The following is a 6,000-nucleotide window of genomic DNA, read 5'->3' on the forward strand; positions in this document are numbered from 1 at the left end:
CCGCAATTGAATGTCGTCGGCGGTGGCGCGTTGCAGCAGTGGAAAAAGAGAGTACACTATTATTATTACTACTATTATTATTATTATTATTATTATTATTATTATTATTATATACACTAGCCCGCGGGAGAAGTGTGGCCGTTTACAAGAGGGTAGAGGTGGCAGTTATTTACTGCTCGCGCTCCGCACGATAAATCACAGCGGCTGCGGTGACGGCGGCGGCGGCGGCGGCAAAGGGGTTGTGTGTGGCTCACGGAATGCGTTATTATACACACACACACACACACACACACACACTCTCGTACGAGCACACGCACTCACCCACACACGAGCTCTCTGAGGTGTCTGAGGGGATAAACACCCTCTGCTCGACCCGCGTGCGAGCGTCTGCGTGTTCGGGCGTGTGAGCGTGTGTATTTTATGCGTTTTGTATTCGGTTTTCATGTGTGTGGTCTTGGCGGTCGTGCCCGTGCCAATTGATAATGATAATAATAATACGCCGGCGTATAATAATATAATGTGTATACGTGTGTGCGACGACGACGAAGACGACGACGACGACGACGAGGCGATGTGTCATTCGACCGGAGAGATGTATTTTTCAACGTGTGTTGCCTGCGTTGTATATAATGTTATTATTATTATTATCATCGTCGTTATATACTGGCCATGACGTGTGTGCGTGTACACACTACGCTCGTCTGTATTTAGCCGCATTGTGTTTCCCACTAAAACGGTTTTTATATCGAATTAAAACGTATATAAAACACCACACGTAGTAGGTACGTCTAAAATAAAGTATATTATTGTAGTACGTGTACTGCACGGTGTACAGGTCGTGATATTACGGCATAAGACGTATAGGTACACACCCCATCATCGTCAGAAAATATCCGAATGCGCCGTAAGCACACACACACACACACACACACGAGCCGCGCGCGCGCACACTCGCAGACGCTGTTCCGTCGGACTTTTATTGCTCGACACCCTCGAAAGCGACGACGTCTGTCAAAGGTCGAGTCGTATATAATGCGCTGTACGATTCGGAAAAGGGCGAGCAAAATCATATATTTATCACCGTCTAGGGATATTCGCCGTCGTCTAATGTTACAAAACATAAAAAAAAAGGCACCGATTTTTTACACTCGAAAAAAGAACATTGATTGTCATACACCTGTTTTTCCTTTCAAACGACATCAATCCCATTTTACATCGTTTGATCGGTGATCTGTGTGTTTATAATATTTTTTAGAACATAATATTATATCGTAATATTAATGATTTGTATACCGCTCGGCAACGTCGACATTTTTAAAAATACCTTCTCCGTATATATATATATAACTTATAGTTTAATTTTAATAATCCTAAATAGGATGTGGAAACGCCGAGAATAATGGTTTAAAAATATAAATTTGAGTTTTAAACACAGTATCTTACATCCCAATTATTTTTTCCAAGTATAATTGTCTGGAACGACTAAGTATATATTTTTAACTTATTTTCAAATCGCTCAAGTGTTTCTAATTGATGATTTACTCGGGCCAAACAGCCGACTAATGGTAACACACCCCGACTATAACAAATTTAACTAATTTCACAATGTTTTCGTGTTTTTTATATTTTATATTGAAAACATTCGTTTCAAACATTATAATGATGGATAATATAATTTCATATTATTTACCAATAATATTATGTCAATAGACAATATGTAATAAGTTATAACAGTAACATACTGTACGTACCTATACATAATATTAGGTGTTTTTTTATGAACATAATAAAAAATATTAATGTTTTATATTTTTAATACAATATTATGTTTGCGTAAAATATTCCATAAGGTGCACTATGTGTTTACTACAGATTTCCTGTGACTTATAAAGTATTATTAAAATGTTGTAACTTATTTTTTTATTTATTTTTTTTTTTAAATAAACCCATAATTCTGAATTTTTAGAGTTTATTTTTATATATTATATTATATACATTTTGAAACCGTATAATACATAATATAAAATAAATGAAATTATATTATCGATCTTTATTGTTTAATCGATTTTTATGTGTCCCGATGTAATAATCCAAATACTTTTAGTATAGCAATAATATTTTATATTATAACATAACATATATGTATTATGTATTTATGTGTTATGTTTTGTTTGTGACTTCAATAATTTTATTAACGTACACGGGAGCAGAATGATCGTAAACAAGTCAACCGGTCAATTGAACCATTATCTCGGCGCAGTCACTGTACAACAATAATATTAATTCAATTTTCATAAAGGTGTTTGGTTCACTGAACGCGATGTTAATAGAAAACTTATCACCGTATAGGACGAAACAGTATTATGGATCTATTAAACTATTTTCTTTTAATTCTGAAATAACAGAAGAGACCGGCAACGGTATAAACATTTTAAAAATAACTTTCCTTTTAACATATTATAATCAAGACGACAACGGGGGAATAATAAGAATTCTTTGGTGAACAAAAACGTTTTGTTATACAAGCTGAAACCGTTTTATAGAACATGTGTTATAGACGAAAGAAGAATCTGTTATTTCATTTTTGTTGCGCCACTAGCCATATGAGTATAAGTATATAATATAATATCATGTATATAATGCACCAAACGAAGTTTACATACACTGCAGACGTAAATAAATTGTTATTTAAACAACTTAATTTGCAATAATTCTAGTTGGGAAATGTTTTTTTCTTATTAACAAACAAATTATATTAAATGTAGTACATATAGTATATTATATTTAATATAATATTTTATTTCATTTCCGTTTATTCGTTTTAATTTATATCGTGTTCATACTCATAAAATATATTATCTCATTCTTAAAATGTCTCATTTCTTTTGAATTAAATAATTTATGATTTTAAAATTAGAAATAATTAAATTTAATCAGCTAATTAAATTAAACGTATTTTACTTAAGTTTCTTTAATTCGACCAGTTGATTATTTACGAGTTAAACTTTTAATTAAACGAATTTAAGGCAAATGCGTCGAATTTAAATAATGTCAAGTTTTCTCACGCTGTTGAATCCAACACATCATAAATTTGTTTTATTTGTCATTTTTATTTTTGACTATAACCCGCAAAAGCCTGCTGGTTTTTATTTTTATAACTTTTGGATTTAAATCATGTGTTAATAAATACATAGGTATTTTATATTATGTTTATAATAATAATAATAAAAAAAAAAATCTATGCTTATGAGGTAACGACCATAGAGATTCATGTCGCAGATTACGCGAATAACGGGTTGGACAAGCACCACGGCGATTATATCCACTGATATATTACCCTGGTTGTATGTAAATTAATGTACACTTTACATTATCGCATTTAAATTAAAATACGTGTGTTTATTATAGAATGTACCTACTTTACTCAAAATGTTTGTGTTATAATAATATACACATGTATTCTGTTAAAATTGTCCATTCAAAGCAAAAGAGTAAGACGTACAGACTGTATAATAAGTGAATCGTATTAAAATTCACTGCGGTAAGTTCGAAAAAATTTAATTGACACTCATATTGTATAGTTATAGTGTTAAAAATTTCATTACTTCGTTATTTATTTTTTTTACATCGAACATTTTAACTGCGACTCTCACCAAACTCCAATGCGATACACGGTCGTATGATTTATACGTAAAATAAAAAAAAAAAAACCGGAAATGTGCTCACGAAACTGTATCGAACGACATAAACGGTGATAATCACTACGTTGTACCGTCAAGTCAAGCCCGTCAGTCAATGATCATGCCCGTACAGCCAGCCTATACCTATAATGTATAGTGTTATATATTGTACAGAAGAGGTTCAAGTCCAAGGTTGCGGTGTGTTGGGATATGCCAAGGTCAAAATGTGTTATGACTTTGCCGAGCGAGCGGTGCGGGGTGCTAGTCGTGTATCTATCGGCCGTAAACCGAAACGCCTTTAACCGGCGATGATAAGTAAAAAACTGTAATGTTTACAGTGGGTATGCCATGAGTAAACAAACGAGGGACTCGATAGAAAAACAAAAAAAGATATTATTTCGGACACGTAGCGTGTGTGTATAGTCTGCGCCCGACGACGTCCCGACACACCGCGTCATCGGCCATGTGGCTGCGCAGCGTCTCCGTAATCTCTTAACGGCATCCCGTCTTGTACAAACACACCGATCAGTCGATTTCACCGAGTTAAAATAATATTGTTATTATTGTTCTCTGCGCCACCGAAATCGGGATGATCGCGAACAGATTATACGCTGCGTCGTCCCCTGCAGCAGCTATATCGTATAACCGTATTATGATAATCATATGCGAACATGATTGTCAAGTCTTTTCTGACTTCTCACGCGTCGTCCGCGTGTTTTTATTGTCCGTCGGCTATTCGATCGTCTGAGAGGCTTTGTTTTGTTTTCTTAAAAAAAAAAAACTGTTTTCCAATAAATATCCACCGCACTATAGGTAACACGAAATAAATATGATTTAACAGTCATCGCGCAACATTTCACGTACAAGGAATATGTAGGTACGTACAGGTATATTATTTTTTGGTTTTGGTATATATTCAATTTGGGGTTTCTGTCGGTAACATTAGAGGTGATCCTTATCCATCGCTTATTGCCGCATTTATCGCGGCGGTCACGCAAAATCCTTTTACGCCACCCGAGAGCAACCGGTAAGGACGTTTACACTATTCGTTTTCCGTTATTCATTCTTTGCTTTGTACCCCGCGAGTAGGGCGGGAAGCGGTGTCCTGTTTATAATCAGCTGCTTAATATCACGAAAACAAAGTTCACTCATTGTTTCTGGTTAATATTCCTGCGAGTCATCCGTTTTTAATACTTTTTATACAAAATGTACCTTTCCCTTTTCCACCGACATTTATTCTAACCAAATGAGATGTAGACCATTTCCACGTTGCCACCAAATCAATTTCCATATTATTAAAAGCTGTTATAATATATGAGTGCAGTAAGCTTATTTTAAATACAATAAAATGAAAAAAATTATAATGAAAAATGTATAATATACATTTTAATATATGTATAAATATACCTGCATTAAATACATTTTAAATGTATTATTTATGATTCTTTTCTTATTATTGATTAGTATTTTTAAAATATAAAGATGATTTTAATTTGAACTTTTGGTGGAAACTAGCTACACCCACCCGCCTTGTTAATATTTGCAAATCATTGGTTATATAGATTAGATTTCGACAGAAATCGGTCAATAAGATTTTATGTTCTTAAATTCGATCCACATTTCATTGATATCATAATTTCGCAAATTTTTCGGCGTGTTTTGATTGAAGCGCATTGTTATTACATATATTATTATAATATGTAAATACAACAGTCTTAACATAATATTTACTCCATACTTTCAGCCAGCGCACTTTTTCCACAGTATCATTAATTCCATTTTTACGTTTTTTTTTTTTTTTTGTTTTTGTTTAAGCATACAACATAATATTATAGTAATACATAATATAAAAATATATTTTGCCGCTACATTACGATGTAATATTCTAAGCGCGCAGCCGCGCCCCACCGGTGGAAGAATAATAATTTGTTTTTTGAGTTTAATTTAAAAAGTAAAACAAAAAAAAAATATACCGTCGAATACGCATCACGTTACTGCGGAACATATGTATAGCAATGCTTATATAAATATATATATATATATACGTATGTCGTATAACGTACACAATGAGATTGGTAGTTTAACGGGTGTACACACATACTTTATTATATTCTTCCGATTCTTTATTATTATTATTTTTTTCGTATTTAAGGGTTGCACCGGATCGTAACGGGCACGCCCTACGCGACTGCCGTCACAACCTCCGAAGCAATTACAACTTCTTCTCTTTGTCTCGTGATTCTGGCGTTTAGAGGTATAGTGTACGCTGCGCGGCCAGGAAAGTGGCAGTAATTAAACGCCAGCGCATAAATCGAAAACC

The sequence above is a fragment of the Rhopalosiphum padi genome, chromosome 1 (assembly GCF_020882245.1).
Source record: "Rhopalosiphum padi isolate XX-2018 chromosome 1, ASM2088224v1, whole genome shotgun sequence".
Lineage (NCBI taxonomy): Eukaryota > Metazoa > Arthropoda > Insecta > Hemiptera > Aphididae > Rhopalosiphum > Rhopalosiphum padi.